The 27,962-nt window shown below is 45.6% G+C and overlaps 1 long non-coding RNA gene across 1 annotated transcript in view; it reads left to right on the forward strand.

Annotated features, from left to right (window-relative positions):
* Window positions 1-96: 96 nt before the first annotated feature.
* Window positions 97-27,962, forward strand: part of LOC114679490 (uncharacterized) — a 32,934-nt gene continuing 5,068 nt past the window's right edge. The window contains exons 1-2 of the long non-coding RNA XR_003731445.2: window positions 97-231; window positions 845-917. This is a non-coding gene — a long non-coding RNA (uncharacterized LOC114679490). The remainder of the gene's footprint in view (window positions 232-844; window positions 918-27,962) is intronic.

Consider the following 27,962-nt stretch of genomic DNA (forward strand, 5'->3'; position numbering starts at 1 on the left):
GGGCCTTGCCGGGGAGGAGGCGGGGCCAGGGCCTCCGACGCCTCCAGTGTCCCGCGAAGCCGGGACCCAGAGGCCGGGCCTGGCCGGTGCTTCTGTGGGCGCTGCTGAAAGCCCAGCTCTGCAGGAGCTACAGGCGTGAGACCTACCGGGACCCGCTAGCGGAATCGGGGCTGGGTGATTAGCAGAGCCGCTTGCGAGGCTGACCCTCTCCAGGATGCCCCATGTAAACCTGTATGTCAGTTACTGGCGCTTTAGCTTAAACCCAAAGGTCAATCTGAGCGAACCCTTGCTTCCCTCGCCTGCAGGGCGGAACCCCAAGGCGCATTAGCCCAGCGCAGCTGCTGCATTCTTGAGCCAAGACCACCGGCGCCTGCGCCTCCTCGAGTCCGCTGTCGCGTCCAGCTGGTGTAGAGAGTTGAAATCCCACTTTGGGCCGGGCGCGGTGGCTCACGGCTGTAATCCTAGAACTTTTGGGAGGTCGAGGCAGGCGGATCACTTGAGGTCGGGAGTTGGAGACCAGCCTGGCTAACATAATGAAAACCCCGTCTCTACTAAAAATACAAAAATTAGCCGGGCATGGTGGTGCGCCTGCAATCCCAGCTACTCTGGAGGCTGAGGCAGGAGAATCACTTGAACCTGGGAGGCAGAGGTTGCAGTTAGCTGAGATCATGCCACTGCACTCCAGCCTGGACAACAGAGCGAGACTCAGTCTCAAAAAAACAAAACAAAAACAAAAACAAAAAAACCGAAGAAAGAAATATGATTGGACCAGAAGGCCAATAACCTGAGTGGGGAAACCCAGCAAGGCCTGTCCATGTAGATTCTTCTTGGCCTCTCTCTGCAGCAGTCCTTCCTTCTGAGGATGGGGCAGGACTCTCTCTGGGATGGAGGGGTCTTAGGACCTGCAAGCAAACAAGGTAGGTCAGATAATTTATTTATGGCCAGTTTTTACCCAGAAACGTGTGGGAGAAGGTTAGAGTAATATTTTTGGGTTCGATGTCTGGCTTTGGGGGAGAAGGGCTCTGGTTTCTATGACCTGCATTGAGGAAGAAGGATTCTAGTTTCTATGGCTGGCCTCCGAGGAGAGTGAGGGGCCGAAGACAGGAGGGAGGGAGAGGGTCAGAGAGAGCTGCTCCTGAGGCCTGCGTTTTGGGGTATTGTTTTCTGAGACCCTGGAGTAATCAAGCAGCCACAGTAGAAAACAGTTCCATTTTTTCCTGTTTGCATAGAAAAGATTTTTTTTTAATTAAAAATAGAGATGGGAGGGTCTCACTATGTTGCCCAGGCTGGTCTCCAGCTGTTAAGCTCAAATGATCCTCCCGCCTAGGCCTCCCAAAGCACTGGGATTACTGGTGTGAGCCATTGCATCTGGCCACAAAAGACGGTTATAATTAGTTCTGCCACAAAGTTTCTCTCTTCATCTGTTTTCTTAAACTAAGACACTAGCTGAGGGCTGGGTTTTCTTTGGAAAAACCTGACCTCTTTCCCTTCTCTGCTTTCCCAGTCACACTAATTCACTCCAAATAGGAGCAACCTATGTGCTGTGTTCTCAGCCCTCCCCTCCACTGCCTCACAGTCAACAGTGCCAGGTGGAGCTGGGCCAGGAAGGTGACCTTCGACTAGTGACTTCAAAGCTCCCCTCACCGAGTCCTAGCCGGTAGAGCTACTGCTCTGGCCCTAGGATCCAGAAGGCTGAGCCCAAGGGAGGGCTGCTTTTGGGCCCCCCAGAGTCTGAGACCTCTGTCAAAGGCCTGGTCTTGGGCCAGCTTGTGCCAGAAAAGACCCCTTATCCCTTTGACTCTGTTCAGAATTCTGTTGCTCCAAACACAAGTAGAGATCATGGAAACCTCTGGCATTCGACCTTCCTGCCAACCTGGTATTATCAGGTGCCTGGATCTCAATGTCCACACCTGTAAACTGGAAGACTGGACCCCTGAAGATCCTTCTGGTTCAAACAATGAGACTTATGTATGTCAACCACCCACACCACCACCTCTGAAATGGTGGTAATGAAATTGCTGCCCCCCTCCCCCTACCAAGGACTCGCCCCTTCCTCTGCATGGTGGACTGGTATCTCAGAGGCCTGGCCAGAGGCAGCACTGTGGGTGTGTTCCAGAGTCTGGCCTTTGCCTGCTGAGGGATCAGAGAGGGAGCAGTTGTGTTCCTTGTAAGCACAGCAGCAGCTGGAGGCAATTGAAGCAAAATCTTTAAACTGCCTCTAACTGCCTGCCTCCCAAGCCCCAGCTCCATGCCAGCCTTTCCCATACAATCCCTGTTTGATGAGGCAGCTGATGCCAGCTCCATTGGCTCGTAGAGGTTTCCACACTTGCTCAATGGTGCACTGCTGGGAAGTAGTAAAACTCCAGTTCAAATCAACTCCAATCCTGTTGTTGTTGTTGTTGTTGTTGTTGTTGTTGTTCTTTCCAAGACAGGGTCTTACTCTGTTGCCCGGGCAGGAGTGCAATGGCATGATCACGGCTCCCTGCAGCCTCAACCTCCCAGGTTCAAGTGATCCTCCTACCTTAGCCTCCTGAGTAGCTTGGACTACAAGAACATGCCACCATGCCTGGCTAATTTTTTTTCTATTACTTTTTTAAGGAGAAAGAGGGAGAAACCACAGCCCCTATTTATTGTGCTGGTCTGGAATTCCTGGTGATGGTAACTATTGGCTCTGAAAGCTGCTGCAGAGAAAGATGGTGTTTAAAGGAAAGGGGCTCAGATCCTCCCGTTTGGGGTCAGTGGAATTGAAAATTTCCACCCCTCCACATTTTCAATCAAACCCTAATTTGTCGTTGAATTTAGGTCACGTGCAAGTTCCCTGTGGAGGCACAAACATTTGTATTACTCCGTCCCTACCCTCTGGGAGCCAGACACACATGTATACAATCACCATAAACGCAGGCACAAGAGGAAAGTGTCTGCTGGGTGTGGTGGTTCACACCTGTAATCCCAGCACTTTGGGAGGCCAAGGCAGGAGGATCCCTTGAGCTCAGGAGTTTGAGACCAGCTTGGGCAGCAGAGTGAGACCTTAATCTCTATTAAAAAAAAAAAGAGAGAGAGAGAGAGAGAGAGAAAGAAGGTGTCCCAAGAGGAGTGTAGATGATCTGGCAAGGAGAAAAGCACCTTGGGTGCAGGAGACCCTGGAGAGCCTGGGGAAGGAGCATCCATCTCGCTGCCTCTTCAAAGAGCTCTAAGGTCTCGGGGGAGGCTGGACAGGACAGCTAGGAGTGGTCAGGGACTCACATTTCTTTTTCTTTTTTCTTTGGAGACAGAGTCTTGCTCTGTTGCCCAGGCTGGCGTGCAGTGGCGGGATCTCGGCTCATTGCAAACCCTGCCTCCCAGGTTCAAGCAATTCTCCTGTCTCAGCCTCTCAAGTAGCTAGGATTACAGGTATGCGCCACCACGCCCAGCTAATTTTTGTATTTTGAGTAGAGACAGGGGTTTCACCATGTTGGCCAGGCTGGTCTTGAACTCCTGACTTCAGGTGATCAGCCCGCTTCAACCTCCCAAAGTGCTGGGATTACAAGCATGAGCCACCGTGCCCAGCCTCCTTTTTTTTTTTTTTTTTTTTTTTGAGATAGGCTGGAGTGCAGCAGTGTGATCTCAGCTTATTGCAACCTCCGCCTCCCAGGTTCAAGTGATTCTCTTGCTTCAGTCTCCCAAGTAGCTGGAATTACAGGCACAAGCCACTGCACCAGCCTTTTTCTTTTTTTTCTTTCTTTTTTTTTTTTTTTTTTTGAGACAGGTCTCACTCTGTTGCCCAGGCTGGAGTGCAATGGTGCAGTGGTGCAATCTCAGCTCACTGCAGCCTCGACCTCCCGGGCTCAAGTGATTCTCCCACCTCAATTTCGTGAGTAGCTGGGACTACAGGTGCATACCTGGCTAATTTTTGTATTGTATGTAGAGATAGGGTTTCAGCATGTTTCCCAGGCTGTTCTGGAACTCCTAGGCTCAAGTGATCCTCCCACCTTGGCCTCCCAAAGTGCTGGCCTTACAGGAATGAATCCCGCAGGTGCTCACATTTCATCCAGCCAACACTCCAGGGCATTCATTTTGGGGTGTGCAATAGGCAGACGGTAACATCTGGCAACAGTGGTGAGAGGGTATTGGGATCGAGCCTGGGGAAGGGAGACAAGAGTTCCTGAGCCAGGGACAGGCCTGACACAGGGTGCTGGCAGAATCCCAAAGAGGGGCAGGACTCCAGAGGTGGCGTAGAAGAGATAGAATCAGCAGGAATTGTAGCTGGTTGGACATGGGGCATGGCGGGGGGAGGAGTCAGAGTGACTCAGACTTCCATCCCTGGGACTGGAAGAATGGCACAGCCATTATTAGAAATCGGAGAATAGGAGGAGGAGAGGGTTGTGGGAGAGGCGTTGACAGCAGAGCTATTTATGGTCATCTCCAAACTTATTTCCCTGCCAGCTGTCTGTGTCCCCTCCCCCACCCAATCTGCCCTACCTGCTGCTTCCAGCACTGTCCTCCTAAAGCCCAATCCTGAGCAGCTACTCCACAGCTCAGATACCCACAGGAGCTTCCCACGCCATACACAATCAACTCTGAACAGCTTCTAACAGTCCATGGCCTCCACCTCCCTCTCCTCTCTTCTCTTCTGCTATTTCCCCCTCCCAAGGATCCCTAAATGTAGCATTCTCCTGAATTGTCACTGCCTCTGTGCCCTTGCGTTGTCCTCTCCCTCCACCAAACAGGTTCTCTACTGCCCACAGCCAGACCCAACCCACACTTGGTGGCTGCTATGGACTGAAGTGGTTTTTTCTCTCTTTTTTTTTTTTTTTAGATGGAGTCTGTGTCACGCAGTCTGGAGTGCAGTGACATGATCTCAGCTCACTGTGACCTCCACCTCCCAGGTTCAAGCAATTCTCCTGCCTCAGCCTCCTGAGTATCTGAGATTACAGGTGTGCACCACCATGCCCAGGTAGTTTTGTTTTTTTTTTTTTTTTTTTGAGATGGAGTCTTGCTCTGTCACCAGGTTGGAGTGCAGTGGCATGATCTCAACTCACTGCAACCTCCACCTCCCATCTTCAAGCGATTCTCCTGCCTCAGCCTCCTGAGTAGCTGGGACTACAGGCACCTGCCACCACACCCAGCTAATTTTTGTATTTTTAGTAGAGATGGGGTTTCACCATGTTGATCAGGCTGGTTTCGAACTCCTGATCTCAGATGATCTGGCCACCTCTACCTCCCAAAGTGCTGAGATTACAGGCGTGAGCCACCGTGCCCAGCCAATTCTGTTTTTTAAACCACCCAATCTGTGATATTTTCGTTATAGCATCCTGAACTAAGACAATGGCCAAGTCCAAGCCCACCTTCACAAGCCTGCACTGAGGGTAGGGTGCTGCAGGGACAACAGCATTCATTTACCTGAGTCATCATGTAGGGTATCCAACGCCCCAGACCCCTCCAATAAAAGAGCACAAAATCTATTCTGATTTTAGCTTTGGAAAGTGGACATCAATGGGGTTGAGAAGCAAATTTGAAAGATTTTAAAATACTATTTAATTTCTTGAAATTTTCTCTCATCACTTAAGTTAATCCTAAAAAATACTAATATTCTTAAAAATTCCTAATATTAATAAAACTAGGGAGCCATGAGCCATTTGCGGTGGCATGCACCTGTAATCCCAGCTACTGGGGAGGCTGAGGCAGGAGGATTGCTTGAGCCCAGGAGTTTGAGGCCAGCCTAAGCAACATAGCTTAATCGAGTTAAAAACCAGAGAGCCAGAGTTGGGGCCACAGGAAATGATTAAAAGCCATTAAAAAGAACCAGGTGCTGGCCAGGAGTGGTGGCTCATGCCTGTAATCCCAGCACTTTAGGAGGCCGAGACAGGTGGATCACGAGGTCAAGAGATCAAGACCATCCTGGCCAACATGGTAAAACCCTATCTGTACTTAAAAAAAAAAAAAAAAATTAGCCAGGTGTGGTGGTGAGTGCCTATAGTCCCAGCTACTTGGGAGGCTAAGGCAGGAGAATCACTTGAACCTGGGAGGTGGAGGTTGCAGTGAGCTGAGATTGCTCCACTGCACTCCATCCAGCCTGTCGACGGAGCAAGACTCCATCTCAAAAAAAAAAAAAAAAAAGAACCAGTTGCAACATTATCATATTGCAGCAGATTCCTAGAGTATACAGATTTCATCCAATTTGCAGAGATAATTTGTATGATTCAAGGTCTCATTGCCTGGGCAAGTCAGTAGTTAACCTCTCTGAGCCTCAGTTGCCTCATCTGCAAAATGTGGATAATAACAGCACCTACTCCTAGGGTAATTCTGAGAATTAAATGAACTCACGCAGAAAAAATGCTTAGAATGGTACCTGCCACACATTGAGGGGATCTGCTGCTAGTGATGTCAATATTATCAGATCATTCATATCTATAATGCACCAGTTTTTATTGTTGTTGTTGGTTTTGTTTTGCTTTGAGACAGAGTCTTGCTCTGTCACCCAGGCTGGAGTGCAATGGCGTGCTCTCGGCTCACTGCAACCTCCACCTCCCAGGTTCAACCAATTCTCCTGTCTCAGCCTCCTGAGTAGCTGGGATTACAGGCATGCGCCACTATGCCTGGCTAATTTTTTGTGATTTTTTTTTTTTTTATGGGATTTAGCCATGTTGGCCAGGCTGGTCTCAAACTCCTGACCTCAAATAATCCACCCGCCTTGGCCTCCCAAAGTGCTGAGATTACAGGTGTGAGCCACTGCACCTGGCCTACATGGTACCAGTTTACTGAGCCCCTGTGACATGCCAGTCCTAACCCAGGGATGGACAAGAGGGCATGTTCCTTTCCTGAGAAGACCTCAGTCCACTGAGAAACATGGGAAATGAATGCATCAACAGATATTTCAAAACAGTGGATTGGCCAGGCATGATGGTTCATGCCTGTAATCCCAGCATTAAAGGAGGTCAAGAAGGAGGATTGTTGCCGGGCGCGGTGGCTCAAGCCTGTAATCCCAGCACTTTGGGAGGCCGAGACGGGCGGATCACGAGGTCAGGAGATCGAGACCATCCTGGCGAACACCGTGAAACCCCGTCTCTACTAAAAAAATACAAAAAAAAAAACTAGCCGGGCGAGGTGGCGGGCGCTTGTAGTCCCAGCTACTCGGGAGGCTGAGGCAGGAGAATGGCGTAAACCCGGGAGGCGGAGCTTGCAGTGAGCTGAGGTCTGGCCACTGCACTCCAGCCTGGGTGACAGAGCGAGACTCCGTCTCAAAAAAAAAAAAAAAAAAAAAGAAGGAGGATTGTTTAAGGCCAGGAGGTTGACACTGCAGCCATATTTGTGTCACCACCCTCCAGCATAGGTGACAAAATAAGGCCCTGTCTCAAACAAGAAGAAGAAAAGAATGAAAGAGAGAGAGAGGGGAGAGGGAGGGAGGGAGGGAGGGAAGGAAGGAAGGAAGGAAGGAAGGAAGGAAGGAAGGAAGGAAGGAAGGAAGGAAGGAAGGAAGGAAGGAAAGAAAAGGGGAAGGGGAAGGGAAAGGAAATGTAATGGTGGTTACATGTTATTACATTGTCAAAACCCCTAGAACTGTACAACACAATGAACCTTAATGTTAACTATGGACTATAGTTAATAATAATATATATCAGTATTTTTTCATCAATCATAATAAGTATAACACGGGTAAAATATTAATAGGAGAGACTATGAAGGATGGGCTAGGGTAGTAGGATGGGTATATGGAACTCTATGTATTATTTTGCTCAATTAGTCTGTAAATCTGAAAATGTACTATTAATAAAAAAACAAAGTATTAATTATTTTCCGTACTTTTTTTCAAAAGGCATTAACAATAATCTAATGGTGCAGGGCATTCCTTTTGAGCAAGGAAAGAAGAAAGTAAAATGATTTTTAAATAGTGATCCTTGTGAGATTTTGATTTGTGGTATGTTTATGAAGTGTTGGACAACGGGTGAGGGTATTGGATTTGAGACATAGAATGAGGCCAGGCATGGTGGCTCACACCTGAAATCCCAGCACTTTGGGAGGCCAAGGTGGGAGGATTGGTTGAGGCCAGGTGTTTGAGAGCAGCCTGGGCAACACAGCAAGATCCCATTTCTGAAAAAAATAATAATTTAATTTAATTTAACGTAAAAAAATAAAAAGAATGGACCGGGTGCAGTGGCTTATGCCTGTAATCCCAGCACTTTGAGAGGCTGAGACAGGTGGATCACCTGAGGTCAGGAGTTCGAGACCAGCCTGGCCAACATGGCGAAACCCTATCTCTACTAAAAGTACAAAAATTAGCTGGGTGTGGTGGCAGGCAACTGTAATCTCAGCTACTCGGGAGGCTGAGGCAAGAGAATCGCTTGAACCCGGGAGGCAGAGGTTGCAGTGAGCCAAGATTGCACCACTGTACTCCAACCTGGGCAGTAGAATGAAACTCTGTCTCAAAAAATAATAAAAATAACAAAAAATAAAAATAAATTAATTAATTAAAAGAATGGAATAAAACATAAGGAATACATCAAAAAAATTAAAAAATGAGGTAGGTCGATGTTTGCTGACATCAAAAGATGTTCTGTGTGCCAGGTGTGATGGCTCACACCTGTAATCCCAGCACTTTGGGAGGCCGAGGAGGGTAGATTGCTTGAGTCCAGGAGTTTGAGACCAGCCTGGGCAAAATGGTGAAACCTAGTCTCTACAAAAAATACAGAAATTAGCTGGGCATGGTGGAATGCACCTGTGGTCCCAGCTACTCGGGAGACTGAGGTGAGAGGATCACTTGAACTCGGAGGCAGAGGTAGTAGTGAGCTGAGATCGCACCATTGCACTACAGCCTGGGTGACAGAGCGAGAGAATGAGACCCTGTCTCAAAAAAAAAAAAGTTACATGATATAATAAATTAAAGGAGAAAATTGCAGAGAAATAACCATATGTACACACACACACACATACATGAAAAATTGAAGACACTTAAACCAAAGAGTATGAGGGAGGGATGGGATTACGCAGGACTCTCAATTTCTACTTTATACAGTTCTGTGGGGTTTGAATGTCATGTAACAAGCATCTATTACTTTTATAACCAGAAAAAAAAAATTGAGATATATATTGTTTATTTTAAAAACAAACAGACACAGCCAGTCTCAGTAGCACATGCCTGTAATTCCAGCTACTCGGGAGGTGGGAGGATTACCTGAGCCTGGGAGGCAGAAGTTGCAGTGAGCCAAGATCATACCACTGCACTCCAGCCTGGGCAACAGAGTGAGACACTGTCTCAAAAAAAAAAAAAAAAAAAAAAAGAGTTTAAATGTAATACAGTACAAAATACTCATTATTTCAAATTCTACCTTGCAAGTAACTTTTAAGAAACTATCACTCATGCATTTTGTTACAGAAAATGAGTGCAGTCAGTTCTCTGTAACCAAAGGGGTCTGCATCCATGGATTCAACTAACCATGCATGAAGAATATTCAGACAAAATATTGCTTCTGTATTGAACATGTACAGACTCTTTTTCCTTGTCATTTTTCCTAAACAATATAGTATAATAACTATACGGCTATTTACATTGTATTACATATTATAAATAATCTAGAGATAATTTAAAGTATACAGACAGGGCTGGGTGAGGTGGCTGATGCCTGTAATCCCAGCACTTTGGGAGGCCGAGGTGGGCGGATCACCTGAGGTCAGGAGTTTATTTTATTTATTTATTTATTTATTTATTTTTTTAACAGTGCAACAATTGTACACATTTTTATTTTCTTTTTTTTTTTTTTTTGAGACGGAGTCTCGCTGTCACCCAGGCTGGAGTGCAGTGGCCGGATCTCAGCTCACTGCAAGCTCCGCCTCCCGGGTTCACGCCATTCTCCGGCCTCAGCCTCCCGAGTAGCTGGGACTACAGGCGCCCGCCACCTCGCCCGGCTACTTTTTTGTATTTCTTAATAGAGACGGGGTTTCACCGTGTTAGCCAGGATGGTCTCGATCTCCTGACCTCGTGATCCGCCTGTCTCGGCCTCCCAAAGTGCTGGGATTACAGGCTTGAGCCACCGCGCCCGGCCGAGGTCAGGAGTTTAACACCAGCCTGGTCAACATGGTGAAACCCCATCTCTACAAAAATACAAAAATTAGCCAGGCGTGATGGCGGGTGCCTGTAATTCCAGCTCCTTGGGAGGCTGAGGCGGGAGAATCACTTGAACCCAGGAGGCGGAGGTTGCAGTGAGCTGAGATCCTGCCACTGCACTCCAGCCTGGGTGACAAAGCAAGACTCCATCTCTAAATAAATAAATAAAGTATACATACAGATATTTGTTGGTCATATGTAAGTACTACACTATTTTATATCAGGGACTTGAGCATCCTGAGATTTTGGTATCCACAGGAGGTTCTGGACGAATCCTCTATGGATACCAAGGGACGGTTGTATCCTCAATATCTGAAAAAACTATGAAAATTCTCCCCCCGCTTCCTTTTACAGCTGTGTGAGGCTGGGTTTTCTTCATATACTTCAACCCAAACAACATAACAGCAACATGAATGCAGAAGCAGCTATGAGAATCCAGCTACTTTCATTAGTCAGATATTGAGAGAATTGCAAAAATGTAAACAATGCAATTCTTCTCATGAAGTTTTTTTTGGAAACTAGTTATTTTTAAATAAATTAATATTTCTTTTATTGTTTGTTTGTTTGTTTTGAGACAGAGTCTCCCTCTGTTGCCAGGCTGGAGTGCAATGGCGCGATCTCGACTCACTGCAACCTCTGCCTCCCGGGTTCAAGCAATTCTCCTACCTCAGCCTCCCGAGTAGCTGGGACTACAGGCGTGTCCCACTACGCCCTGCTAATTTTTATATTTTTAGTAAAGACAGGGTTTCACCATGTTGGCCAGGATGATCTTGATCTCCTGACCTTGTGATCCACCCGCCTCAGCCTCCCAAAGTTCTGGGATTACAGGCGTGAGCCACCGCACCCAGCCTAAATAAATATTTCTAAAACATATTCAATTTTAACTTTTAACTCAGTAAATATGGTTATATATAACCCATAAATGCAAAAGCTCTTTGGAATCCTCAAAAGCAGTGTATGTAAAAGGATGCCAATAAAACCACCTCTGCAAAACTTATAACGGTGAGAGAAATACAATATAACTGACTTCATCTTGCTTCTAACCTCACAAGCTAACTGCCCTTACTCATTCCTGGGCATAGGCCAAGCTAACTATGGGAAGAATTTTGTTTACAGTTTAACCTTAAAGCAAGGATTAGCCTGGTGCAGTGACTCATGCCTGTAATCTAAGCACTTTGGGAGGCTGAGGCTGGAGGATCACTTGAGGCCAGGGGTTTGAGACCAGCCTGGGCAACAGAGTGAGACCCTGTTTCTACAAAAAAAAAAAAAAAAAAAAAAAAAAGGAGAGAGAGAGAAAAGAAAGAAAAGAAGGATGAGGAGGATAATAATCCTTTCCCAAAACTAACCCCCATCATGTTTGGAACTGAAATTGCCTTTGTGGCCGGGCGCGGTGGCTCAAGCCTGTAATCCCAGCACTTTGGGAGGCCGAGACGGGCGGATCACGAGGTCAGGAGTTCGAGACCATCCTGGCTAACACGGTGAAACCCCGTCTCTACTAAAAAAATACAAAAAACTAGCCGGGTGAGGTGGTGGGCGCCTGTAGTCCCGGCTACTCGGGAGGCTGAGGCAGGAGAATGGCGTAAAAACCCGGGAGGCGGAGCTTGCAGTGAGCTGAGATCCGGCCACTGCACTCCAGCCTGGGCGACATAGTGAGACTCCGTCTCAAAAAAAAAAAAAAAAAGAAATTGCCTTTGTAAAGCTAATGAAAGACCTCGAGTTTAGAATCATGGGAGGGGTCTGAATTATGCTAAACTGTAGGCATACTTGCTTTTCTATAATTGCTTACTGCTCAGAGGTCATATAGATTTGTAAGTAACTGCTGGAGGTCACAAGATTTGTAACTTCGCTAGTTGTTCCTATAGATAACATCACTATTGTAAACCTAAGGCTGGTGTGAGATATTTCTCACACTTTTGCATTCTGGCAGACCAAATGACTTCACCCAGACCCATGACCCACACCAAGGGGCTGACTCCACCAGTCCTGTGACCCCACCCAGAAACTGACTCAGCACACCAAGACAGTTTAAACATTCCTATATTTCATCCCCAGCCAATCAGCAGCACTAATTCCCTAGTTGTCCCCTGACTGTCAAATTGTCCTTAAAAACCCTTGCCTCTGATTTCTTGATGAGATGGATTTGAAGAACATCTCCGGTCCTCCTTGCTCAGCACCCTGTGATTATTAAACTCTTTCTCTACTGCAGCACCTTCTGTTTCAACATACTGGCTTTTTCTGTGCGGCAAGGAAGAAGAACCTGTTGGGTGGTAGCACTGAAATAAAAACATTTGAGAATAATTATACTAGAACAGAGTAATTGCATCTCAACAAAAGTGGAGGCCACATGATCATACACAAGATATTTAATATTTATACATGTCAAAAGACAAAATTACAATAAATGTATAATAAAGATCTCAATTGCCTTTATGTGTGATTCTAGAATCAGGCAACACTTTATTCCATAACATAGAATAAAAGTGCTATAATAAGCTGAGCAGAGAAGGTTGGCTTTTTTTTTTTTTTTTTAAGACAGGGTGTCTGTCACCCTGGCTGGAGTGCAGTGACACAATCACAGCTCACTGAAACCTCGATCTCCTGGGCTCAAGTGATCCTCCCACCTTAGCCTCCTCAGTACTCCCCAGTAGCTGGGACTACAGGCATGCAGTACCGTCATACCTAGTTGGTTTTTTTTTTCTTGGTAGAGATGAGGTCTTACTTTGTTGCCCAGGCTGGTCTTGAAGTCCTGAGTTTAGGCAATCCTCCTGGTCTCAGTCTCCCAAAGTGCTGGAATTACAGGCATGAGCCACCACACCGGGCCATGGAGATTGGCCCTATAGACAGAGAAGGGCTGAAGAAAGCAGAAACAAAGAACAAAGAGTGCATTACAGTTGAGCCTTGAACAACACAGGTTTGGACTGTGCAGTTCATTTATTTGTAGATTTTCTTCTTTTTCTTTTCTTTTTTAGACTGAATCTCGCCCAGGCTGGATTACAGTGGTGCGAACTCAGCTCACTGCAACCTCCGCCTCTCAGGTTCAAGTGAATCTTGAACTAACACAAGAGAATCGCTTGAACCTGGAAGGTGGAGGTTGCAGTGAGCTGCCATTGCACCATTGCAGTACAGCCTGGGTGACAGAGCAAGACTCCATCTCCAAATAAATAAATTCATTAAAATAAAATCAAATTACTGTTTCTTGTAAGGCAGGGAAAGGAAGACAGAACAAAATAAAAATAACTGATTAGTTAACAGCAGATTATTTTAGGCTACTTTTTTGTGTAAGGACTTTATTATATCAATTAAAGATTTACACTGGTCTGTTTGGGAAATCCACTGTCCCTTCCTTCTGATTTCTTCAAAGGTCAACCAACAGCTTAGTATGGGTGTGGTGAAAATGGAACTGTAGCATGGGTGACTCCATTTTGATTTTCAATCTGGTCTGTTAGCGCAGGAACTTTGTCCAAAATAATGGGCTCCTATAATTTTTATTTAATATACTGTATAATATATAGTCCATATTAAGTTTCCCAAATTGTCCCAATAATTAATGTAAGCATATTTTTAAATTACAAACACGTAGGATTTAGGAGCTCTCTTTTTGATAGTGATTTTATATTTTATTGCACTAGGTCTTGCTAAAGAAAAAATGATTCATGATACTTGTTAAAGATGGCAAGGCAGGTTTTATCCAAGGTGAGCTATGGTGATAGGTGTAGGGACCTCTGTAATGGGGTCTTATAGTGGGGGAGAGAGTGAACTCAATTCCAACTCCAACAAGGACAAGTGGGGATCTATAACCAAGGAGTGGGGGGTTGGGTGTCAGTGGATGGAAAACTAATACAAAGAAACATCGAGGATAAAAGTGCTTCTGTTCTGGCTAAACTGACTGATAGCATTATTGCTGAAGGCAGGCCAGGGTGATAAGATATCAAGGGGGGGTCAGATACCAAGGTTGAGGCTGGCCTGTCTTTCTTTCTTTCCTTCTTTCCTTCTTTCTTTCTTTCTCTTTTTGAGACAAGGTCTCACTGTATCACCCAGGCTGGAGTGCAGTGGCACGTTCTCGGCTCACTGCAGCCTCGACCACCTGGGCTCAGGCGATCCTCCTGCCTCAGCCTCTGAGTAGCTGAGACCACAGGCATGCGTCCTAATTTTTTTGTATTTTTTGTAGAAATGGGTTTTTGCCATGTTGCCCAGGCTGATCCACCCACCTTGGCCTCCCAAAGTGCTAGGATTATAGGCACAAGCCACAGTGCCTGGCCTAGATTTTGTTAAACTGACTTAGCAGGTCATTTGCTCAAACTGGATTCTACAAAGATAGAGAGAGAACCCGAGGTCAGGCCTATGGAGGCGGAGGACTCAGAGGAGGCTGACTGAAGTTTTGGCCAAAGGGAAGTCTTTGTTAGTTTATAATATGTCCTCTTTAACATGTATTGACTCTTCTTTAGTGGTCCAATGTGTGGTCTAATGTGTAAGTTCCAGGTGTTTTTGTTTTGTTGTTGTTTGACACAGGGTCTCACTCTATCACCCAAGCTAGAGTGTGGTGGCATGATCGCGGCTCACTGCAGCCTTGACCACCTGGACCCAGGTGATCCTCCCACCTCAGCCTCCCAAAGTGCTGGGATTACAGGTGTGAGCCACTGCACCTGAACTTTGTGTTTTAAGAGATTGAGCCTTGCTATGTTGCCCAGGCTGGACTTGAATTCCTGGGCTCGATTAATCTTCCTGCCTCAGCCTCCCAAATGGCTGGAATTACAGGTTCATACCACCACACCCAGTTCTAGGTCTTCCTTTAGTTGTTTTTTATTTTATTTTATTATTATTACTTTTTCTGAGATGGAGTCTTGCTCTGTCACCCAGGGTACAGTGCAGTGGTGCGATCTTGGCTCACTGCAACCTCCGCCTCCCAGGTTAAAGTGATTCTCCTGCCTAAGCTTCTGAGTAGCTAGGATTACAGGCATGCGCCACCATGCCTGGCTAATTTTTGTATTTTTAGTAGAGATGAGATTTGGCTATTTTGGCCAAGCTAGTCTTGAACTCATGACCTCAGGTGATCTGCCCACCTCGGCCCCCCAAAGTGCTGGGATTACAGGCGTGAGCCACCGCGTCCGGCCCTAGGTATTCTTTTTGTTGTTGTTGTTGTTGATGATTTGTTTTGTTTTTAGCAGAGACAAGCATTTGCTATGTTGGCCAGGCTGGTCTTGAACTCCTGGACTCAAGCAATCCTCCCACTTTGGCCTCCCAAAGTGTTAGGATTACAGGTGTGAGCCACTACACCCAATCTTTTCTGAATTTTTTTTTTTTTTTTTGGCATGGGGAGAAGCATTAGAGTGCAGTGATATGATCACAGCTCATTGCAGCCTTAACCTCCTGGGCTCAAGCAATCCTTCCACCTCAGCCTCCCTAGTAGCATCACTGAAATCTATGTTCTTATAAGTTTTTATAAGCTATTTGTTTCTAAGAGAGGTGTTAAGGCTGCCCAGTGTGATTGTGGATGTGTTCATTTCTCTTGATAATTCCATCAATTTGTGCTATATGTATTTTGAAGTTTTCTTTAGTGTTATGCTCATACCTGTTATATTTTTCTAGTAAATTACTCCTTTTATCATTAAATAATGATTCTCTTTATACTCCAATCTTGCTTTTTGCCTTCAGATTTATTTTGAACTCTTGTATATTACTACACCAGCTTTACTTTGGTTGGTATTTACCTGACACAACTTTTTTCATGCCTTTTACTTTTAATTTTTTCTGTTGCATATTTTATGTTTATCCACACATAGCTGAGTTTTGGTTTTGTAACATACTTTGAAAGTCTCTTTTTTTTTTTTTATCTTTGATACAGAGTCTTGCTCTGTTGCCCATGCTGGAGTGCAGTGGCACAAACTTGGCTCACTGCAACCTCCGCCTCCCAGGTTCAAGTGATTCTCCTGCCTCAGCCTCCCCAGTAGCTGGGATTACAGGTATGAACCACCTCAGCCAGCTAATTTTTATATTTTTGGTAGAGATGGGGTTTCACCATGTTGGCCAGGCTGGTCTCAAACTCCTGACCTCACGATCTGCCCACCTTGGCCTCCCAAAGTGCTGGGATTACAGGTGTGAGCTACCATGACCAGCTGAAAGTCTCTGTCTTTTATAAACATATTTACACTGTTCACATTTATGGAGATTGCTGAATATTTTTTACATTTCTGTCTCTTTATTTGCACTTTCTATTTGCCATGGTTTTCTTTTGCTTATCTATTTATTTATTTATTTCAGAGACAAAGTCTCACTCTGTTGGCCAGGTTGGAGTGTAGTGGTGTGACCATAGCTCACTGCAACTTCAAGCTTCTAGGTCAAGGGATCCTCCCACCTCAGGCTCCCAAGTAGTCGGGACTATACACCCATGTTACCATGCCTGGCCTTCTTTTGCTTCTTTTCACATCCTTTTAAGCTTTCTATAGGATCAGCCAAGATTTCTTTATTCTCGTCTACCTCCCTTACTGGTATGGAAATGATATGTTCTATTTCTACCTGTTTAGTTTAAATTCAGACTTGGGAACCTACATCTATAATCTGAGCACTTTGGGAAGCTGAGGCAGGAGGATCACTTGAGGCCAGGAGTTTGAGACCAGCCTGGGCAACATAGCAAGACCCTATCTCTACCAAAATTGAAAAAACAATTAGCCAGATGTGATGGCACACACCTGTAGCTACTCAGGAGACTGAGGCAGGGAGATCCCTTGAGCTCTGAAGGTCAAGGCAGCAGTAAGCCATGATCACACCACTGCACTCTAGCCTGGGTGGCAGAGCAAGACCCTGTATCAGAAAGAAATAAAGAAAAAGAGAGAGAGAGAAAAGAGAGAGAGAAAGAAAGAAAGAAGGAGGGAGGGAGGGAAGGAAGGGAGGGAGGAAGGAAGGAAGGAAGGAAGGAAGGAAGGAAGGAAGGAAGGAAGGAAGGAAGGAAGGAAGGAAGGGAGAAAAGAAAAGAAAAGAAAGAAAAGAGGGAAAGGAAGGAGAAATTAAATTCTTGACTTTACAAAGTTTAAAACTCATTTTATTTATCCTTCTTAAAAATATGAGAAACTTAGATTATTTCTCTCCAATTCTCCCATCTTTCATGTTATTAGTCTGTAATATTTTAGTTCCAGTGGGCGTTCTAAGCCTCCTCATTTTTTTTTTCAAGTAGATTTATAAACATGTTTGCACCTTTCTTTCTTTTTTAATAGAGACAGGGGTCTTCCTATGTTGCCCAGGCTGGTCTTGAACTCCTGGGCTCTAAGGGATCTTCCCACCTCACCTTCCCAAAAGTGCTGGGATTACAGGTATGAGCTACCGCACCCAGTCACGCCAGTTTCTTTACTCAGCATTGCGTCTTGAATTTCACTCCTGCCTCCTGGGTTCAATTTCCTAATAACCAAAAGGTGTCATTCAACAGGTCTTTTAACAAAAGCCTGTGAGTAATTAAGCTTTTCTGTTTCAACTTGTTTTATTTTACTCTCACCGCTAAGGTCTAAATGTCTCAGAATTCATGTGTTAAAATTTAATGGCTGGGCCAGGTGTGATGGCTCATGCCTGTAATCCCAGCACTTTGGGAGGCCGAGGCAGGCAGATAACTTGAGGTCAGGAATTCAAGACCAGCCAGGTTAACATGGCAAAATCCCGTTTCTACTAAAAATACAAAAAAAATTAGCCAGGCATCATGGCACACGCCTGTAATCGCAGCTACTCTGGAGGCTGAGGCAGGAGAATCGCTTGAACCTGGGAGGCAGAGGTTGCAGTGAGCCGAGATCATGCCACTGTACTCTAGCCTGGTCAACAGAGCGAGACTCCATCTCAAAAAAAATAAATTAATAAAAAATAAATTAATGGCCAATGAGATGGTATTAAGAGGTGAGGCCCTAAAGGCTGAGACAGGAGAATCGCTTGAACCTGGGAGGCAGAGGTTGCAGTGAGCCAAGATCGTGCCTCTGTACTCCAGCCTGGGTGACAGAGCAAGACTCTGTCTCAAAAAAAAAAAAAAAAAAAGAAAAGAAGAGAAAACATAACATTACCAGCACCCCAGAAACCGTCATTAAGTGCTCTCTTAGACATTATTTTTCAAAGTTCCCCAAAGGTCACTACTACTATCCTAACTTCTACTAAAATAATTGATTTTTCTCATTTTTATTTTTATGTAAATAAAATCATACAGTATATACTCTGTTGTGTCTTTTTCTCCACATTACATCATAAAATTCATTCATGTTTTTGCATGTAGCTGTAATTTACTAATTCCGTTGCTACCTAAAATTGCATTTTATGAACCTGCCATAATTTTTTCTACTATTTGCATTCTACTATTGATGAACATCAGGTGTTTACAGTTTGGGGCTATTACTAATGATGCTTCTATGAACGTTCTTACACTTATCTTCTGTACATATATACAAAATTCTGTGGGATAATACTTAGGAGTGAATTACTGGGTCATAGGCCATACACATACACATATGAAGTGTTTAGCTTTAATAGACACTGCCAATTTTTCAAATTGATCGTCTAATTTATATTCTACCAGCAAAGTATGAGAATTTCAGTTTCTCTACAGCATCGATAACAGTTAGCATTGTAATTCTTTTCAGCTTTAGTTATTCTGGTGGGTATAGTGGGAGCTCAGTGTGATTTTTTTTTTTTTTTTTTTTTTTTTTTTGAGACGGAGTCTCGCTCTGTCGCCCAGGCTGGAGCGCAGTGGCCGGATCTCAGCTCACTGCAAGCTCTGCCTCCCAAGCTTACGCCGTTCTCCTGCCTCAGCCTCCCAAGTAGCTGGGACTATAGGCGCCCGCCACCTCGCCAGGCTAGTTTTTTGTATTTTTTAGTAGAGACGGGGTTTCACCGTGTTAGCCAGGATGGTCTCGTTCTCCTGACCTCGTGATCCGCCCGTCTCAGCCTCCCAAAGTGCTGGGATTACAGGCTTGAGCCACCGCGCCGGCCTCAGTGTGATTTTTTTTTTTTTTTTTTTTTTTTTTTTGAGACGGAGTCTCGCTCTGTAGCCCAGGCTGGAGTGCAGTGGCCGGATCTCAGCTCACTGCAAGCTCCGCCTCCCGGGTTCACGCCATTCTCCGACCTCAGCCTCCCGAGTAGCTGGGACTACAGGCGCCCGCCACCTCGCCCGGCTAGTTTTTTGTATTTCTTAGTAGAGACGGGGTTTCACCGTGTTATCCAGGATGGTCTCGATCTCCTGACCTCGTGATCCACCTGTCTCGGCCTCCCAAAGTGCTGGGATTACAGGCTTGAGCCACCGCGCCCGGCCTCAGTGTGATTTTTAAATTGCATTTCCCTGGGGACTAATGAGATTGAGTTCCTTTTCATATGCTTATTAGCCATTTATTAGCCATTTGGATATTCTCTTGTGAAGCGCCTGTTTCAAATCTTTTGCCTATTTTTCCATTGGCTTTTCTGCTTGTTTGTGATTTGTAGGAGTTCGATATGCATTTTTTTCTTTTTTTTTTTTTTTTTTTTTTAGGCGGAGTCTCACTGTGTTACCCAGGCTGAAGTGCAGTGGTGGGATCTCGGCTCACTGCAACCTCCATCTCCCAGGTTCAAGCAATTCTCTTGCCTCAACCTCCCCAGTAATTGGGATTACAGATGTGCACCACCACGCCCAGCTAGTTTTTGTATTTTTAATAGAGACAGGGTTTTGCCATGTTGGCCAGGCTGGTTTTGAACTCCTGACCTCAGGTAATCCGCCTGCCTCGGCCTCCCAAAGTGCTGGGATTACAGGCCTGAGCCACCACACCCAGCCTTGATATACATATTGATATGAGTCTCCTTATTTATTTATTTATTTTTTTTGAGACAGAGTCTTGCTCTGTCACCCAGGCTGGAGTACAGTGGCGAGATCTCAGCTCACTGCAACCTCCATCTCTGAGGTTCAAGTAATTCTCCTGCCTCAGCCTCCCAAGTAGTTGGAATTACAGGCTCACGCAACCATGCCCAGCTAATTTTGGTTTTTTGTTTGTTTGTTTTTTTAGTAGAGATGGGGTTTCACCATGTCGGTCAGGCTGGTCTCAAACTCCTAACCTCAAGTGACCCATCTGCCTCAGCCTCCCAAAGTGCTGGGATTACAGGCGTGAGCCACTGTGCCCAGTTGAGTCTCCTTTTTGGATGTATGTGTTGCAAATGTCCTCTTACTCAGTGGCTTGCTTTATATTTTAACACATCTTTGGATGCACAAAAACTCTGAATTTTAATGTAGTCCAACTTATTGACCTGAGAAAAGAAAAATAGCTCAGAACAGTCTATGTGAGGTATACGAAATTGATCAGGCCCCAAGAGACTTGAGTATGGGACTTCAGTCACAGCTCCCCATGCCCTCCCACATTCATGCCTGGGGCAACTGTTTAAAAGCATTTTTGCTTTTTTGTTTGTTTGTTTGTTTGTGTGTGTGTGTGTTTTTTTTTTTTTTTTTTTTTTTTGTCTTTTCTGTTATCTTCATGTCCTGGAATTTCTGATACAAAAAAATCAATGGCTAGCTAATCAATAGCTTATGTTATTTTAATGTAAATTCTTGGTAGACCATTTAGGGACGGCTTCCCCTTTTTTCCTTTAAAAACCCATCTGTAACGACTGCTAATTGGAGCATTTATTCAGGGCAACTTGAATCTGTGCTCCTGGGTTACAGTCCTCAACTTGGCCCAGATAAACTCTCTATTTTTATAAATGATTTTCCCTCGCTTTCTTCCTCTAGGTCAACATATCTTTTGTTTTTGTTTGTTTGTTTTTTGAGACAGAGTCTTGCTCTGTCGCCTAGGCTGGTGTGCAGTGGCATGATCTCGGCTCACTGAAACCTCTGCCTCCCAGGTTCAAGTGATTCTCCTGTCTCAGCCTCCTGAATAGCTGCGATTACAGGCATTTGTCACCACACCCAGCTAATTTTTGTATTTTTAGTAGAGACAGGATTTCACCATGTTGGCCAGGCTGGTCTCAAACTCCTGACCTCAGGTGATCCACCTGTCTTGGCCTCCCAAAGTGCTGTGATTACAGGTGTGAGCCACCATGATCAGCCAACATATCTTTTATGTTTATTATTTCTATGTCCTATGTAATAAATCTTTTCCTATCCCAAGATTGTGAAGGTATTCTCCTACAGTATCTTCTAGAAGACTTATGCCTTTTTCTATTTTTTTTTTTTTTTTTTTTTTTTTTGAGACGGAGTCTCGCTGTGTCGCCCAGGCTGGAGTGCAGTGGCGCGATCTCGGCTCACTGCAAGCTCCGCCTCCCGGGTTCACGCCATTCTCCCGCCTCAGCCTCCGAGTAGCTGGGACTACAGGCGTCCGCCACCTCGCCCGGCTAGGTTTTTGTATTTTTAGTAGAGAAGGGGTTTCACCATGTTAGCCAGGATGGTCTCGATCTCCTGACCTCGTGATCCACCCGTCTCGGCCTCCCAAAGTGCTGGGATTACAGGCTTGAGCCACCGCTCCCGGCCGACTTATGCCTTTTTCAAAACTCCTATAGGCCAGGCGCGGTGGCTCACACCTGTAATCCCAACACTTTGGGAGGCTGAGAAGGGCGGATCACGAGATCATGAGACCATCCTAACACACACAGTGAAACCCCATCTCTACTAAAAACACAAAAAATTAGCCGGGCGTGGTGGCAGGTGCCTGTAGTCCCAGCTACTCAGGAGGCTGAGGCAGGAGAATGGCGTGAACCCAGGAGGTGGAGGTTGCAGTGAGCCAAGATCGCGCCATTGCACTCCAGCCTGGACGACAGAACGAGACTCTGTCTCAAAACAAACGAACAAACAAACAAAAAACTCCTATAATATCTTCCTAAAGTACAGAAGTTTTGGACTTTTTAAAAACTTTTACAATGATACCTATAATCCATCTAGAATTGATTTTTATTCACCCTGATTTCAGGTATGTTTAAATGTGAAAAACAATGTGTTCTCAAGAATTGATAAAATAGCTATTTTTTTTTAGCCTTCATTTGTTACTTAATACTTTAGGGCATTTTTCTCTGCCATTAAATATTCTTCTACAAGATATTTTTAAATTGTAAATTGGCAAATTGCCATTGTATATGCTTGTGGGTTACAAAGTGATGTTATGGGTGGAGCTCCAGTAATTTCAACACTTTGGGAGGCCAAGGTGGGAGGATTACTTGAGTTCAGGAATTCAAGACCAGCCTGGGCAATATTGTGAAATCCGCATCTCTTAAAAACAAAAAACAAAAACTAAAGTATGTTATGATTTATGAATACAATGTAGAAAAATTAAATCAAGCTAATTAACATATCTGTTACCTCAAATGCTTATAATTTTTATAGTGAGAACATTTGAAATTTACACTTAGTGACTTCGAAATGTATAGCACATTATTATTTACTATATTCACCATGCTGTGCAATATATCTCAAAAAAAAAAGAAAAAACTTATCCTCCTGTCTAATTGAGGATTTGTACCCTTTGACTATCATTTCTCCCAAGGTTTTTTTTTTTTTCTTTTACTAGAAGCCTAATAGTCCATCATCTGCCTCTCCCTGGAGCAGGGGCTCTGGAATCAGTCAGGTTAATATTCTGTCCTCATCTCTTACGAACTATGTAACTTTTACTTTTTTTTTTTTTTTTTTGAGACAGAGTTTCACTCTTGTTGCCTCCCAGGCTGGAGTGCAATGGCGCAATCTCGGCTCACCACAACCTCCGCCTCCCAGGTTCAAGCGATGCTCTCCTGCCTCAGCCTCCCAAGTAGCCGGGATTACAGGCATGCACCACCACGCTCAGCTAATTCTGTATTTTTAGGAGAGACGGGGTTTCTCCATGTTGGTCAGTCTGGTCTCGAACTCCTGACTTCAGGTGATCTGCACGCCTCAGCCTCCAAAAGTACTGGGATTACAGGCATGAGCCACCGCGCCTGGCCGAACTATGTAACTTTTGACAAGAATTTTACTCTCTTTAGCTCTTATGGAAGATGGCCAGGTCTTGAACTCAGTCAGTTTTTTTTTTTTTTTTTTTTTTTTTGAGACGGAATCTCGCTCTGTCGCCCAGGCTGGAGTGCAGTGGCCGGATCCCAGGTCACTGCAAGCTCCGCCTCCCAGGTTTACGCCATTCTCCTGCCTCAGCCTCCCAAGTAGCTGGGACTACAGGCACCTGCCACCACGCCCGGCTAGTTTTTTGTTTGTTTTTTTTTTTTAGTAGAGATGGGTTTCACCGTGTTAGCCAGGATGGTCTCGATCTCCTGACCTCGTGATCCACCCGTCTCGGCCTCCCAAAGTGCTGGGATTACAGGCTTGAGCCATCGCGCCCGGCCCAGTCAGTTTTATAGTTGGATCTCAACCCCTAATTGATTTAGAAGCCCTACATCAGCTGAAATAGTGGATCATTAACTCTAGAACAGTCTTATTTACTCATAAAAGTCTCCTAAAGACCTAGGATAGACCACATTTTGAGAGTCCAAAGTTTTATTGTCTGTGAGTAAGAACAATAAAACTACATGAAACCATGCCCTGTGGTGTTTGAAAGCTGAAGTCAGGGTTGGCAGCATGAAAGAGTGGCAATCGAACCACTTAATTAAATTCCCTTATCAGATGATCAGACTATTGTTTATCAGTAGAGCTAGTGGTTAAGTGAGGCCTCCAACCTTGTCCTAGCTGGTTGCCTTGGGAGAGTTTCCAGATTTCTCTGTGGCTCACTTTATCATCATCTGTAAAACGGGCAGAGTAACAGCTTAGTACCAACCTCATGGTAATGTGCTGGTTAAAATATACTCAGCTGGCTGGGTGTGGTGGCTCATCCCTATAATCCCAGCACTTTGGGAGGCCAAGGTGGGTAGATCACCTGAGGTCAGTAGCTCGAGACCAGCATGGCCAACATGGTGAAACCCCGTCTCTACTAAAAATACAAAAATTAGCCAAGTGTAGTGGTGCACACCTGTAATCCCAGCTACTCAGGAGGCTGAGGCAGAAGAATTGCTTGAACCCAGGAGGCGGAGACTGCAGTGAGCTGAGATAGCACCATTGTACTCCAGCCTGGGCAACAAGAGCGAAACTCTGTCTCAAAAAGTAATAATAATAAATAAATAATACTCAGCTGGCCGGGTGTGGTGGCTCATGCCTATAATCCCAGCACTTTGGGAGGCCAAGGAGGGTGGATCACTTGAGCTCAGCAGTTCAAGACCAGCCTGGCCAATGTGGTGAAACCTCTTTTCTACTAAAAATACAAAAATTAGCCTGACATGGTGCCATGTGCCTATAATCCCAGCTACTAGGGAGGCTGAGGCAGGAAAATCGCTTGGACTTGGGAGGTGGAGGTTGCAGTGAGCCAAGATCATACCACTGCCGTCCAGTCCAGCCTGGGCGGCAGAATACAACTGTGTCTCAAAAAAACAAAACCAAAACAAAACAAAACAAAAAACTCAGCTGAACATGGACGCAACATGTGATAAGTGATTAATGATGGCCACCATCATTCTTGTCTCTGGCCGGGGTAGGACTAGTGAGATTTGGATGTGTAAGGTAGCTCACTCAGATATTGGATTAGGGAGACCCAAAAAACTGCAGTGGAACTCAGGCCCTGTTTATCTGGGGCAGATGGCTAATACTGAAACACAGGAAATGGCTAACAACAAACTTCCTAGAAATCGGTTTGTTTGGGCCGGGCGCAGTGTCTCACGCCTGTAATCCCAACACTGGGAGGCCAAGGTTGGTGGATTACATGAGGTCATGAGCTCAAGACCAGCCTGGCTAACATGGCGAAACCCCATCTCTATTAAAAAATACAAAAATTAGGTAGGGATGGTGGCATGTGCCTGTAATCCCAGCTACTTGGTAGGCTAAGGCAGGAGAATTGCTTGAACCTAGGAGGCAGAGGTTGCAGTGAGCCAAGACGGCGCCGCTGCCCTCCAGCCTGGGTGACAGAGCAAGATGCCATCTCGTGGGGAAAAAAGAAAGAAATCAGTTTGTCCAATGAGGTGCTGGCAAATGTTTAACAACCGGCTCCAGTAGGGTATGTGTGTGTATGTGTACTAACTTGTAGCATTTGCTGATTTCAGTAGTGTAAATATTTCCACCATGGCCAATTTCAAACTACCAACACAGCATCACTGAACAGAGTTGTGTATTTCCATCTATGATATTTCCATCATATAGATGCAACAGACATAAATGTCCTCAAATGCACAGATACTAGTAAAATATAGTAAAATAATTGGAAAGTGATGAGTTTGAGTCTTTTAATATAATCATAAGTTGATATAACTTAATTTTTAATAATGACTGTGTGTAACAACTGGCTTGCAAAATTATTGAGAATTTAACAATTGGGCTCTCATGAGCCTGTACAAGCTGGCTCCAGACACCGCTCCAGCCACCCCACGTGCCCTTTTGGATCCTGTGGAGTATAACCCAGGACCCGGCAACTGCACAAGTGCTCAGGGCAGCTTCAATATCCTTCTTAGGGACTCCTTTCTCTGGCAATTGCGTCTCCCTCCCCAAGGACACAACCCCAGAGGTGACCTTTTCCCTTCCAGGCTCCAAGCTATTTAACATTCTCATCTACCAGCACCTCCCCCTACTGCAGGGTGGCTATTTCAGGAATGCTGGGACATGCACGTAGGGCATCCTGGCCAGCCACGTGCTGGCCAGCCACTTGCCGGCCAGCCACTTGCCGAATGCACCCCGTCAGGTGCTCGCAAGGTCATCCAGATGGCTAGAAAGAGAGCAGCAGCCTTAGGAAGGGGCTGCCTGCTCCTAGGCTCACAGCCCAGTGATACCTGCATTCTCAAATTAAGAATGCCTGGGCAAACAGACCCTAGAAGTCCACTGCCCTCGTGTGTTTGAAAACCTGAATCCAAACTACCATTTCTTAGTTTAATCTCACTCCTGCCCATTGCTTCTCTACCCCTGCAAGTGACAACAGAGACAGTCATAAATAATGTTGGCAACTTCACGCACGGGGTGCTTGCTCTAGAATTATCCTACTTAATCCTCATAACAACCCTATGAAGTAGGTACTATTTTTATCCCAGTTCTGTAGATGAGAAGTCCAGGATTTGGGTGGTATGTTAACTTGCCCACAGTCATATAGAAGGACTGTCTGGGGAACTCAAGTGTCTTATCAGTGTTTTTTCTTTTTTTTGTTTGTTTGAGATGGAGTTTTGCTCTTGTCGCCCAGGCTGGAGTGCAATGGTGCAATCTTGGCTCACTGCAACCTCCGCCTCCCAGATTCAAGTGATTCTCCCGCCTCAGCCTCTCAAGTAGCTGGAATTACAGGCACCCACTACCATGCCCAGCTAATTTTTGTATTTTTAGTAGAGACAGAGTTTCACCATGTTGGCCAGGCTGGTCTCAAACTCCTGACCTCAACCTCAGGTGATCCACCTACCTCGGCCTCTCAAAGTATTGGGATTACAGGCATGAGCCACTGTGCCTGGACCGTTTTTTTTTTTTTTTTTTTTAGATGGAGTTTTCACTCTTGTTGCCCAGGCTGGGGTACAGTGTTGCCATCTTGGCTCACTGCAATCTCTGCCTCCCAAGTCCAAGCAGTTCTCCTGCCTCAGCCTCCTAAGTGGTTGGGATTACAGGCACACGCCACCACACCCGGCTATTTTTATTATTATTATTTTTAGCAGAGATGGGGTTTCACCATGTTGGCCAGGCTGGTCTCAAACTCCTGACCTTGTGATCCGCCCACCTCAGACTCCAAAGTACTGGGATTACAGGCAGGAGCTGCTGCGCCCGGACTATCAGTGTTTTTTCTTTCTCCCTCACCTGTCTTCCTTTACACGGTATCCTTAGTTCATACGTGATTATTTTGCATGTTTGACATGTTGCTTATTACTAAACGTTCTCAACACAGAGGCAGTAGTAGAAGCCATGAGTCTGATAAGTTTGCTCAAGGAGAGAGTGTGCTATGAGGAGGGATCGTTGACAAGACCCTGGAGGACATGAGGACCTAAGAGCCCCTAAGAGGAGACAGAGAAGGAGCTGTCCCGCAAAGTGCGAGATGTCCCAGGAGAGAGGTGTCCGGGGGATGACTGTGGGGGGAAGCTACAAAGTGGACAAGTAAACGAGCACCAGAAGGTGTCCCAGGGATCTGGCAATCAAGAGGCCATCAGTGACCCGGGCAGGGTCTGTTTCTTCATTTCTTTGCCAGCGGGTGAGGAGGCTGTAGCAGGGAAGGCAGGACACCCAATAGGTGGGTGGAGGAAAGGCAGGGAGGTCGCCAAGTGGGGCCACCCAGTGTAGACTTCCCTTCCAAGAAGGAGAAAGAGGGAGAGAGACACTAGGTGGAAGGAAGGCTTTCGAGATTTGGGTTTCAGTTTTTGTTTTTTGTTTTTGTTTTTTAAAAACCACAGTTTCAGCAGGGCGCGGTGGCTCACACCTATAATCCCAGCACTTTGGGAGGCCAAGGCGGGCAGATCACTAGGTCAGGAGATCAAGACTACCCTGGCCAACATGGTGAAACCCCGTCTCTACTAAAATACAAAAAAAAAAAAAATTAGCTGGGAGTGGTGGCACATGCCTATAGTAGCAGCTACTCGGGAAACTGAGGCAGGGGAATTGCTTGAACCCAGGAGGCGGAGGTTGCAGTGAGCCGAGATCCCGCCACTGCACTCCAGCCTGGCGACGGAGCAAGACTGTGTCTCAAAAACAAACAAACAAACATAAACACAGTTTCACTCTGTCGCCCAGGCTGGCATGCAATGGCACCGTCTCGGCTCACTGCAACCTCCACCTCCCAGGTTCAAGCAATTCTTGTACCTCAGCCTCCTGAGTAGCTGGGATTACAGGCACACGCCACCATGCCTGGCTATTTTTTGTATTAGTAGAGACAGGGTTTCACCGTGTTGGCCAGGCTGGTCTCGAACTCCTGACCTCAAGCGATCCACCTGCCTCAGCCTCCCAGTGTTGGGATTACAGGCG

This window comes from Macaca mulatta, chromosome 7 (genome assembly GCF_049350105.2).
Source record: "Macaca mulatta isolate MMU2019108-1 chromosome 7, T2T-MMU8v2.0, whole genome shotgun sequence".
NCBI classification, from domain to species: Eukaryota; Metazoa; Chordata; class Mammalia; order Primates; family Cercopithecidae; genus Macaca; species Macaca mulatta.